The following is a 13,074-nucleotide window of genomic DNA, read 5'->3' on the forward strand; positions in this document are numbered from 1 at the left end:
TATACTTATAATACGTCTAGAGAGCCTGATTTTATTCCTAGGATACCGTTTTCCTGCTATTGTCCCCATATGATAAATCTTCCACCTACAGACTTTCCTCTGCACCTTCATGTACCACATTCACAATGTCCTGGTCTAGTGGAGGACTTTTTCCGGCTCTTGACTATGCCTTTCCCCCGATACTGGCTCCTGTCACTCATGTCCCCTGTTGCACTCGCAGACCATTCAGTGTAACCCTCTCAGAAGCCACCACTGTTCTCATGGAGGAGAAGATGTACTGTATCAAGCCATTGACAGAAAAAAAAGTACCAGCCAATCAACTGCTGCTGTTAGGCGTGGCTGTGTTTGAAAAATGACAGTTAGGAGCAGATGTGTTGATACTTTATCTTCATTGTATCTCTCAAAAGCTTGACACATCTCACCCTGAATCTCATATCCTGTTATTATTATCATGAATTGTTGCCCATGGTTACTACTTAGCAAAAGCTTTGATTGGGCAAAATATAGATACAGCCTGGGGTCAGTGGAAATGATCTATAATGCCAGGGACATCTTCCAGGCTTGCCTGTATAGATCATATACATACAATGTGCCGACTGTGGGCTTAATCCATTAAACACTCCAACATTATCAGCGTAGTCCAGTAAAGGCTCACCTTGACACTCCAGCTGTTGTTGAACTACACATCCCAGCATGCCCTGCTACAGTTTTACTAATTGGCAATGCTAAAACTGATGCAGGGCATGCTGGGATGTGTAGTTCAACAACAGCTGGAGTGTCAAGGTTAGCCATCACTGGTGTAGTCCTATCTTGTTTTAAACAATCTTTAATAAAATATAATACAGAAGAAATAGAGGATTCCATAGAGTGCACTGTGCAAGAGAAGTGGTACTGTGCAGTTAGATACATCTATATAGACAGAGATACATATGGAGATTTGGACAGAATACTCCACACACAGCACAAGAGAGATGTTACATTGTCTACAAATGCAGTGCGACAAGACATGTTCATAATTAGTTATGCTGTTGAGGTAGGCTAAGGGAGGGGAAGGCTAGAGTTAGGCAGCACTGGCAGGGTTAGAGGTAGGCTAAGGTTGGGGAAGGCTAGAGTTAGGCAGCACTGGCAGGGTTAGAGGTAGGCTAAGGGAGGTGAAGGCTAGGGTTAGGCAGCACTGGCAGGGTTAGAGGTAGGCTAAGGGAGGGGAAGGCTAGAGTTAGGCAGCACTGGCAGGGTTAGAGGTAGGCTAAGGGAGGGGAAGGCTAGAGTTAGGCAGCACTGGCAGGGTTAGAGGTAGGCTAAGGTTGGGGAAGGCTAGAGTTAGGCAGCACTGGCAGGGTTAGAGGTAGGCTAAGGGAGGTGAAGGCTAGGGTTAGGCAGCACTGGCAGGGTTAGAGGTAGGCTAATGGAGGTGAAGGCTAGGGTTAGGCAGCACTGGCAGGGTTAGAGGTAGGCTAAGGGAGGTGAAGGCTAGGGTAAGGCAGCACTGGCAGGGTTAGAGGTAGACTAAGGGAGGTGAAGGCTAGAGTTAGGCAGCACTGGCAGGGTTAGAGGTAGGCTAAGGGAGGTGAAGGCTAGGGTTAGGCAGCACTGGCAGGGTTAGAGGTAGGATAAGGGAGGGGAAGGCTAGGGTTAGGCAGCACTGGCAGGGTTAGAGGTAGACTAAGGGAGGTGAAGGCTAGGGTTAGGCAGCACTGGCAGGGTTAGAGGTAGGCTAAGAGAGGTGAAGGCTAGGGTTAGGCAGCACTGGCAGGGTTAGAAGTAGGCTAAGGGAGGTGAAGGCTAGGGTTAGGCAGCACTGGCAGGGTTAGAGGTAGGCTAAGGGAGGTGAAGGCTAGGGTTAGGCAGCACTGGCAGGGTTAGAGGTAGGCTAAGGGAGGTGAAGGCTAGGGTTAGGCAGCACTGGCAGGGTTACAGGTAGGCTAAGGGAGGTGAAGGCTAGGGTTAGGCAGCACTTGCAGGGTTAGAGGTAGGCTAGGGTTAGGCAGCACTGGCAGGGTTAGAGGTAGGCTAAGGGAGGTGAAGGTTAGGGTTAGGCAGCACTGGCACGGTTAGAGGTAGGCTAAGGGAGGTGAAGGCTAGAGTTAGGCAGCACTGGCAGGGTTAGAGGTAGGCTAAGGGAGGTAAAGGCTAGGGTTAGGCAGCACTGGCAGGGTTAGAGGTAGGCTAAGGTTAGGCAGCACTGGCAGGGTTAGAGGTAGGCTAAGGGAGGTGAAGGTTAGGGTTAGGCAGCACTGTCAGGGTTAGTGGTAGGTTAAGTGAGGTGAAGGCTAGGGTTAGGCAGCACTGGCAGGGTTAGTGGTAGGTTAAGTGAGGTGAAGGCTAGGGTAAGCACCACTGGCAGGGTTAGAGGTAGGCTAGGGTTAGGCAGCACTGGCAGAGTTAGCAGGACGCTATAGGAGGTGCTGGTTCGGGTTAGGCAGCACAGTTAGGGCAATGCTATGGGAGTGGAGGGTTAGGGCTAGGCAGCAGGGTTAGGGGTAGGCTACGGTGATAGGGTTAGGCATCGGCAGTAGGATTTGGTGTAGTCTATGGAAGGGGATGGTTAGACACTGGAGGAGGGTTGGGGTAGGGTACAGGAGGGGTATGTTAGGGGTTAGGTACCAGGGTTAGGATTAGACACTGTGGGTAGGGTTAAGTGTCGTCTACGGCGGGGGAGACTTAGGGCCTCTAAGAGATTTAGGGTAGACTGTTTGAGAAGAGGGTTAGACACCAGGATTAGGGTTATGGGAGGGTTGGGGCTAGGCAATAGGAGGAGGCTAGGCGGTAGTCTAAAGCATGGTGGGGCTGGTAAAAAGCATTGGGAGCATTGATACGGTTAGTAATATTTACCACCAGAAGGGACATGTACAGTATTGGGTATTTTGTCAGTAATTACAGAAATAAACACTTATTGCCATTATTAGAGCCAATTATTGAACAGTACAAAATCAGATTTAGAAGCGACAATAAGCTAAAAATATGATCCTGGCGATATGCGTCCTGCTTCTATCCTTGCACGACGAGTGATGTAGGTTAGCACAGGGTATATTTAGGAAATCACCACAAATATTTCTTGGGTGCTCCCCTAATTAGAAAGATCTTTGAAAATGGTGTAGAGTGTCTGTGGGCACTGCCAGTAATATATGCTGGACATTCACTACAAAGTACCTAGCACGGTCAGCAGCTATTTATTACCAGGGAACAAGTTACAGGCCTCATTATAATAGTCGGCCACCTGTCATTGATGATCCGGTTTCTGTCGTCTGAAAGCCAGAACAGCTTGCTCAGTAGTTGCGCTGGGCTTAATGACGGCTTTCTTTCTCCTGCCATGGAAGTTGGTGAATGATATCAGTTACTGGACACTGAGCAATGGTTGGAACACAAGACAAACTTCACTCGTGTCACTTTAGTTGTTCAGTTTACTACAATGGAGACAGACGGACAGGGAGCAAAGTCTCTACTACATAGTGAGTGATGGAGATTACTTTCTCTGTTGCGGGATGGATTCGCAAGGCTTGGGAGTGGATAGTTTACATGGACATCCATTTGCATGCCAGTGGGAACCTCCTCCATTGTTCGATGGTCGCCGACCATCGAATGATGGTGAAGGTACACACCTATGTAAGGGGGAGGGTGACATCCAGTTATGTCAGCTGTCCGCCCCCCCCCCCCCCCCCCCCCTTGTCAGGGACGCATTAGCATGTGTACGCCCAGCGTTTTAATGGGAACGCCCATGACACGCTGGGCATTCACATATGCTAATGGCCCAGCCAGGCACCCACGCCCCACTCCACCCCCCCGCTCGCAAGGCTGGGTGCACCCAGTAAGCAGACTTTTCGCCAAGTTTGCACGCACCCAGCGTCTGCACATGCGCAGAAATGCTGCTGCGCATACACATAACATCGGTCCCCGTGCGAATTCGCAGCCGAGCGAGTCAACCAGAATAATGGCCTATGTGCACACTTACTGTCAGGGCCAACATCTTTGGTGGCGTACAAATTCAAATGCCCACCCAACTGCATGGCAGGGACCGACATCGATCGGCCACTCGGTCAGCACAACAGCGGTGCCACCAACATATCTGTGAGGTGTGTACCCAGCCTAAGACACTGTGCGTAAGAGCATCAGCCGCCCTTTTGTAGCCTGTGACATCACAAAAGCAAACGGCACCTTTTATAAATGTTCTGGCTCCTTTCTAAATAAAGTCTTATGTTGCTTAGTTGGCCCCAAGGGTCTTATGGAAAGATACTGGGACCAAATGAAGTTAGATCAGGCAGAAGTATATTTTTATTAATGGCCCTTGAAAATATACAAAAATTATTTTTAATTTCATGCTCTTCGCAACCTTCTTTCGTGATTCTGAAGTTTATATGAATATTTAGTCAAACCAAAGCCAATTAAAACATCCACAGGTCTAGATCAACCTGTAGCCAATCCGAGCATTAGAGCATCCGCAGAGCTAGACCAACCTGCGGCCAATCAGAGAGCTAGAATATTCACAGAAACCAACCTGTAGCCAATCAGAACTCTAGAATACTCACAGAGCTAGGCCAACCTGTAGCCAATCAGAACATTAAGACATTCACAGCGCTAGACCAACCTGCGGCCAATCCGAGAGCTAGAATATTCACAGACACCAACCTGAAGCCATTCAGAACATTAGAACATCTGCAGAGCTGGGCCAACCTGTAGCCAATCAGAACATTAGAACATCCACAGAGCTGGGCCAACCTGTAGCCAATCAGAACATTAGAACATCTGCAGAGCTGGGCCAACCTGTAGCCAATCAGAACATTAGAACATCCACAGAGCTGGGCCAACCTGTAGCCAATCAGAACATTAGAACATCCACAGAGCTAGGCCAAGCTGTAGCCAATCAGAACATTAGAACATCCACAGAGCTAGGCCAAGCTATAGCCAATCAGAACATTACAACATCCGCAGAGCTGGGCCAACCTGTAGCCAATCAGAGGTTTAGAAGATTCACATAAAATACATGGCATGGACAACTGCGAGAGAAGAGGCAGTGATGATACATTGTGTGCATGTTATGTGATAAAGGTTCTCCGTGTTCCGCAGTGTAATTCCTCCTAATGTTTTATTTTAAGAACAAACATAATTTTCGCCGTAGCACAAATCCCTGGAGCGCGGCGCGCTGTCAGTGTGGGGGCTATTTTCATGTCCGTGGCATCAATCATTTACAATGCTAAGGTGTTATCTAGAAATAGAAGGGTCTTGGATTACAGGCTGATGCCAGGTTCCAAATGAGATGGGCCAGCTATGCGTGGAAGTGCTGTGTAATGAAACTCCCATCCCGGGCAGCCTCTGCCTGTGCTTAGAACTGATATGACCCATGGAGGCAGGCGTGATGTAAGGCAATGGCCAAATATAACCTCACACATTTTCCTAGAGCAGAGGTTATGGGAAGACGGTGGTCAGCATTCCTGCTCGCACCAAATGGCGGTAACCCTAGAGATCTCAGCTCATTATTTCTCCTGGTAGAGGATTTCGTGATAACCGCTACAGCTGTCCATGGGGCCTACTTTAAGCGCACTTGTCTGGGAGTGCAGGGGCTTAAATATCAATTTCATACGTCAATCATCCAAATCTGTATCTGGGGTGGCTGTTGCTTTTTTTATGTTGCCTGTATCTAGCTGACGGGCGAGGCTTGCATTCGGATGAGGGACACCCTGAGGCGTCAGGCTTAGAAAAAGATACTGCTGACCAAACACATGGGACGTGGAATTGTGCTCTCACCACATCCACCCAAATGTATAGGAAGCTCCGCAGACTCCTGGGAAAAGGACAAGGGGGCACCGTGGCGTGATTCTTGCATCATCAAACCATGTGTAGGGTGTGCGGGGCGATGGTGGCCCACGCCGGACGTTCTGCACCCTAAGACTTCACTATACTAGTGGGCAAACAAATCGCCAGCGCAATTTCCCAGAGATCTGCACATTTATAGTATACAGTGGTAGGGATGGCCATTGGCGATCGGGGATGCGGTCATTAAGTCTACAGCAACTACAGATGGAGCGCCTCTCTTTCAGCGCCAGGGATCGCCAGAATGTCCCCGCTGGCGATCGCCTGCGGAGAGGCGCCCCATCTGACTGGGACGCGCATGCGTCTCACATGCATGCGCGTCCCAGTCTCTCGACGGCGGCGCAGCGGGTCCCTGAGATGGGCAGGGTTTTGGGGGGGGGGGGGGGTGTCAGGGTGGCAAGAGGAGGCAGAGGGGACCCGGGGGAGCTCCGTTGCCATGGGGCACGCGAGGGTCTCGTGCGTGCGCCCCCTGGTGGGAGCTGGCGGCTGGTGATAGTTTCACCAGCCCCTGCAAAGACAAGGCCGGCTCCTCTGTAGGTCGACAAGCATTGGGTCGACACCACTAGGTCAACAGGCAACAAGGTCGACAAGGGTTTAGGTCGACATGGGTCTAGGTCGACAGGTCATTAGGTCGGCACAATCATTAGGTCGACATGGGCAAGGTCGACAGTCAAAAGGTCAACATGGGGTTTTTCACTGTTTTTTGAGCCCACCACTAGATCGTGGTGGGAGAATAAATCAGTGCCCGAAGCATAGTGAGTGAAGCAAGGAGATGCGGTGCACTTCAATCCGGGTAAAAAAAAAACATGTCGACCTGGCCATGTCGACCTAATGTCCTGTCGACCTAGACCCATGTCGACCTAGACCCATGTCGATCTAGTGGTGTCGACCCAATGCTTGTCGACCTAGTTGTTGTAGATCTAATAACCCACACCAGTCAATCGACCGTTGATGATTTGAAATCATTGATGGTTTATGGCTAATGTGGAATAGTTTTGCCATCGATGGGGAGAAACAGATAGTTTCCCTCCATCGATATCAAGCATAAACCAATTGGTTTTATTTTTTTCCCCAAGGGGCCAGGACACAGGACATCCGTGAAGCCCTGCCCAATATTCTGATTGGCCCACAGGCCAATCATTCAAAGACAATGGATGACCATCGATAGCTAGAAACATTGATGGTCATCCATTGCATAGTAAGCCACTATCGATGGCCGGCTGCACAATTTCCATCGATGGCGCAAATTAGGAGAGGGCGCAACTGCACATGAACTCCCCCTACATCAAACCCCTCCCCCTTTGTTTGAAGCCAAAAAACACAGAATCTGGTCCAGGGCCAAATTACACGGTTCACCTGATTTGAGCATCAGGGGGTAAATTTACTAAAGAATGTAAAAAGGTGCTGTTGCCTATAGCAACCAATCAGATTCTGTCTATCTTTTTCCAGATTGCAATACAGAAATGAGAGCTAGAATTTGATTGGTTGCTGTTGGCAACATCCCCACTTTTCCCTTTTAGAAGCTTTTGTAAATGTAAACTTGTGGAGTAGAATTATTATTATCTAGACCAGGCTTGCCTACCCTCCCGGAATCCGTGCAGCCTCCTGCGACACCCCTGGCATTGTGGGGGTGGGGGGGGCGTGACTGCGAGGACACGATCGTGTGGGCCACACCCCCACACTGATCATAAGGGGTTGCCCTGCCCCCATCCAGCCCTGTCAGTGCCCCCCCCCCACCTCCCGTGCCTCACTGAACTGGCTGCCAGGAAGTAGGAAACCCTGATGTAATTCGGGGCTCTAGCTCCCATCCATTAGTGTAATAGTATCATAGCACATAGGATACAGTAACTCAGCGGCAATGGTAAAGCGTGTATTTCCTACAGGGCATAAGGTTTCTATAATGCATGTTATTTATAGCACATCGGTTACTGCCGCAAACTATTAGGAAATAAAAAATATTTACCAGGGACTTTTTTATTCGGTAATAAAATGTATATTTTATTTTGTTATTTTCCCCAGGAGGTAAGCCAGGCGCATTTACCACAGTGAGGCCAGCAGCACGTCCCAATAGCGAGATCATAGATCCGCAGGACCAGGCAGCCTGCACGGCCCCAGTAGCTGATTGTCAGATGTATCAGGCTTAAAAAGTGATAAAATGGAGAGTGATAAACAACCAACCAATCAGCTCCTACCTGTCATTTTTCAAACCCAGCCTGTGACATGGCAGGTAGGAGCTGATTGGCTGGCTGTTTATCACTCTCCATTTTATCACGTTTTGAAGCTTGATACATCTGGCCGTGAGACTGGTGTTCTGGGTGACTGACAGACAGTGTCGAAAGGGGGTATGTTCACTAGGTCGACCCAATGAAGGTCAACAGGCTTAGGTCGACACCTAAAATAAGTTGACATGGCTAAGGTCGACACAAGCATTGGGTCGACAATGGGAATGCCGACAGTCAAAGTGTCAACATGAGTTTTTTACAGGTTTTTTTTGAGCCGACATGTGCCGACAGGTGATATTTCATACCCTACCATCTTCTAGGGCATGGAGGGAGAATATAATAGTGTGCCGAGCGCAGCGAGCCATGCCAGGGGACATGGTGCACTTAGATGGTGTCCACGTCGACATTCAGGGTAAAAAATGTGAAAAACTCATGTCAATCTTTTAACTGCCCTCCCATTGTCAACCTAATACTTGTGTCGACCTTCCGATGTTTTTTTTTTTGAGCCGACATGTGCCGACAGGCGGTATTTCATGCCCTACCATCCACTAGGGCGTGAAGGGAGAATAAAATAGAAAGCCGAGCGCAGCGAGGCACCGTGCCCGAAGCATAGCGAGCGGCTGCGGTGCATCTCCAACTGTGTCCATGTCGACTGTGTCGACATTCGGCTAAAAAAAGTGGAAAACCCATGTCGACCTAATGACTGTCGACCTAAACCCATGTCGACCTTGGCCCATGTCGACCTTAAGTCATGTCGACCTTTAACCCTGTCGACCTTGGGGCAAGTCGACCTTCCGGGGTCGACCTAATGACTGTAGACCTAGGTCTGTTCTGACATGTACCGCTTCCGCTCAGCCATGTGGGACATATACGCAGGACACCCCCCCCCCAGCACACGTTGTGTCCGCATGGAAGATACCTGCTAATATACTATACTGTCACTATTATTGGTATAGCCATTGTTGGGTGTTAGGAGAGACGCAGGGGCTCCGCTGCCAGGATTTAGGGGATGTTGCACAATGAGAAGCTGCAGGATATGCTGCGTCTGTCATCAGGACCCAGCCAGCCAAGAAAATCCGGACAAAACCAATTAGACATTAAATAAAGCGCAATCGCATTCGCTACGGCTTCAAAACAGACTGCGCCGCGTGTTGGGAAGCGTATTTCCTGTCTGTGTGAATCCAGTACTCGTATTACTCATTTCCTTTTACATTCTACGGGAGAAATGTTGTATTGCTTTTTCTGCAGGTTTTTTTTTACTTTTATTTATGTTTGTGCATTTCCAGAGTTTATCCAAGTGACCAAAAATAAAAGATTTGTCATGAAGAATAAAGAAACCGGAAGAGAAGTGAACGCGGTGACCTGCGCTATAAATAACCTGTCCTCGCGCCCATTACTTGGTTTCTCAGGATTGTAGGAGCACGGGGCAATTCGGGACAAACTTAGATCCACTGAATACACCAGACAGAAGTCGCTCTCTCTGGGCCGCCCTTATGGCGTGTTCCATGCTTACTAACAGATAGGAGATTTCACAGCACAAAGCTGATTTTCAGAATGTTAAAAGGGGAACGGAATATTTGAACACTCAGTCCCTGCCCCAGTGGAGCTTAAAATCTATGTTCGCTACCACATGTACACACACACACATACATGCTAGGGTTAATTTCATTGGGAGCCAATGAACCTACCAGTATATTTTTGGATTGTGGGAGGAAACCGGGGTACCCAGAGGAAACCCATGCAAGCACAGGGAGAATATACAAACTCCACACAGTTAGCGCCTGGTCATCAAACCCATGACCTCAGTGCTGTGAGGCAGTAACGCTAACCACTACACCGTCCGTGCTGCCCCAAATACTAACACTACAACTCCCATCATCCCACCCCAGAGCTGCCATGGTGCTGATAGTTGAATACATAGGAGTTTCCCTCCTGCTTCCGTTTTGTGCAGTAGATAAAATTTGTGGGATTTGCATAAGATGAACTAAATCTTGGGCCCCGTTGACAGCATACTCGCGCTGCCAGCACCCCTGCTGTTCCCTCAAATATCCATGTTTAAACAGCAGCAATTTACGACCAGAGTGAAAGCCATTCCCAGCGGGGCTCTCTCCCGAGTCTGCGCCGGTCCCCAGTGATTCACACTGTTACATAACATTAATGGAAAGAGGAATATTTGCTCCAGTACCCATCTGATTATGCCAAGAGCTGCGGTCATTGGGTTCCCTGAGGGGGAAATGGAAATAACCCTTAAATAATGTTTCAGACCTCGGTGACAGCAGGAGATATCCCCATTAGCTCCATTAAGATTTATGACCTTTTCAAACTAGTGTCCCACTAGAGTTAGGGAATTAAAGGGACAGCCCCCCTTGTTGTTTAATATTGCCTCTTCTTTTGTACTGAATGGAACCATTTAACTCCGTGCTATTCTGTGTTGTCTCAAGGGAAGAGACAACAGAATGCAGACAAAGGTAATAGAACTAGAGGCGAATAATAGCACCCATTCCCGGCTGTGTAATTGGCGCTGCGTAGGAGGTGCCTCAATGCATTTATCTCCATGCCCACATCTCTGGCCAATTTGCATTAATCTCTGAATCCGGGTACTGATTTGTTATCCATGATATGAAGGGTTCCCGACCCTCTTTGGTTCCAGTAGCATCCCACAAAAAAATTAAGAAAGACCCATCGCAAATGAGAGGTCACTCAATGACATTCGCCATAGGAATGAATGTTCCCACATCAGTGGGGTAGCAACTAATTTTGCACCCCCTGCCCAAAAAATTTCTGGTGCACAACATGATGGTTGCCAGGGGTTTCATGCTCGTGTTCAGGGCTTTCTTGGTCATTGCCATGGGTTTCATGCTCGTTGCTATGTATTTCATGCTCGTTGCCATTGTTTTCTTGCTCATTGCCAGGGGATTCTTGCTCATTGCTATGTATTTCATGCTCGTTGCCATTGCCAGGGGTTTCATGCTCGCAGGCACAAAAGCGTTCCCAGAATCCAGCACTTCCGGGACACACTCTATGCTCTTCACGTCCCTGACAGATACTAGAGGTCCTAGCATCTGTCTTCTTAAAGACGGTGGACATTTTTGTAGGGCCATTTTCAGAAGATTTGTAATATAAGGAAGTCACATGTGTCGGCCTAGAACTCACTGAGGTTACTCCGGGGACTGTATCGGTACCCCTGATGTGTAGAGAGGAAGGAGCACCTCTGTATACTGGGGGATATGATAGACTGCAGATTTGGTTGGCACTGACAGTTTATTGAACTGGTCTCCCCGCTGTATTGTTCATTGTCTCTATCATTCTCTTCCCAGATGGAAATGAAAGGAGCCACCTTCCTGGCATTATATCCGATGTTTGCGTTACATGGCGGAATACCGGCAAACACACACATTTACTGTAACCCGGTAAGTTACCACGCTGCTGAGGTTTCTGTGGCTTCTATACAAACGTGACCTGTAGCTGAGGAATCTATGCCATTCAGAGACAAAATCCTACAGAACAGGTTGAGTTGGGAATGTTCAGAACCAGAAGCATTTTTGGATTATTCCGTATTTCGGAATATTTTGGTTGAGGTATATATTGAGGTATCTTACCTTTATGTTGTACAAACACATCAAACATGAAATACACACAAATATGTTTATTTGTGCATAAAACAAGGTTTGTGTTCTATCACAGGCACTGAATGTGAATGCTAAGCAATGATTTTCTTGCACATATTTAGTGCCAGTTACATATCATGTCCTCAGTAGTGCCATTTACGTATCATATTCTCAGTAGTGCCAGTTACATATCATGTCCTCAGTAGTGCCAGTTACATATCATGTCCTCAGTAGTGCCAGTTACATATCATATCCTCAGTAGTGCCAGTTACATATCATATCCTCAGTAGTGCCATTTACATATCATATTCTCAGTAGTGCCAGTTACATATCATATCCTCAGTAGTGCCATTTACATATCATATCCTCAGTAGTGCCACTTACATATCATATCCTCAGTAGTGCCATTTACATATCATGTCCTCAGTAGTGCCATTTACGTATCATATTCTCAGTAGTGCCATTTACATATCATATCCTCAGTAGTGCCATTTACGTATCATATTCTCAGTAGTGCCATTTACATATCATATCCTCAGTAGTGCCATTTACATATCATATCCTCAGTAGTGCCACTTACATATCATATCCTCAGTAGTGCCATTTACATATCATATCCTCAGTAGTGCCACTTACATATCATATCCTCAGCAGTGCCATTTACATATCATATCCTCAGTAGTGCCACTTACATATCATATCCTCAGTAGTGCCATTTACATATCATATCCTCAGTAGTGCCACTTACATATCATATCCTCAATAGTGCCATTTATATATCATATCCCCAGTAGTGTCATTTACGGTACTTATGTAATATCTGGGCTCCTGTTTTTCTTATGAGACCACGTCCACTCGCCACACTATATAAAATCAACTCCATGCGTAGTTGGATAGTAGGGGTATGAAAAAATGGGGTGCATGTAACATGGGAGCCCAGATAATACATAAGTACCTCATTTACATATCATATCCTCAGTAGTTCCTTTTACATATCCTCAGTAGTTCCATTTACATATCATGTCCTCAGTAGTGTCAGTTACATATCATATCCCCAGTAGTGTCATTTACATACCATATCCTCAGTAGTGCCAGTTACATATCATGTCCCCAGTAGTGGCAGTTACACATGTCCCCAGTAGTGCCAGTTAAAGATGTCCCCAATAGTGCCAGTTACAGGTGTCCCCAGTAGTGCCAGTTACAGATATCCGCAGTAGTGCCAGTTACATATCATATCCTCAGTAGTGCCAGTTACATATCATATCCTCAGTAGTGCCATTTACATATCATATCCTCAGTAGTGCCATTTACATATCATATCCTCAGTAGTGCCACTTACATATCATATCCTCAGTAGTGCCAGTTACATATCATATCCTCAGTAGTGCCAGTTACATATCATATCCTCAGTAGTGCCATTTACATATCATATCCTCAGT

At 47.4% G+C, this 13,074-nt stretch overlaps 1 long non-coding RNA gene across 3 annotated transcripts in view; it reads left to right on the forward strand.

The window, feature by feature from the left end:
* Positions 1-13,074, forward strand: part of LOC146005564 (uncharacterized) — a 189,534-nt gene that overhangs the window by 157,006 nt on the left and 19,454 nt on the right. For all 3 annotated transcript variants that reach the window (XR_014444025.1, XR_014444026.1, XR_014444024.1), the window contains one exon: positions 11,345-11,437. This is a non-coding gene — a long non-coding RNA (uncharacterized LOC146005564). The remainder of the gene's footprint in view (positions 1-11,344; positions 11,438-13,074) is intronic.

Source organism: Crinia signifera, chromosome 5 (genome assembly GCF_055691185.1).
Source record: "Crinia signifera chromosome 5, ASM5569118v1, whole genome shotgun sequence".
NCBI classification, from domain to species: domain Eukaryota; kingdom Metazoa; phylum Chordata; class Amphibia; order Anura; family Myobatrachidae; genus Crinia; species Crinia signifera.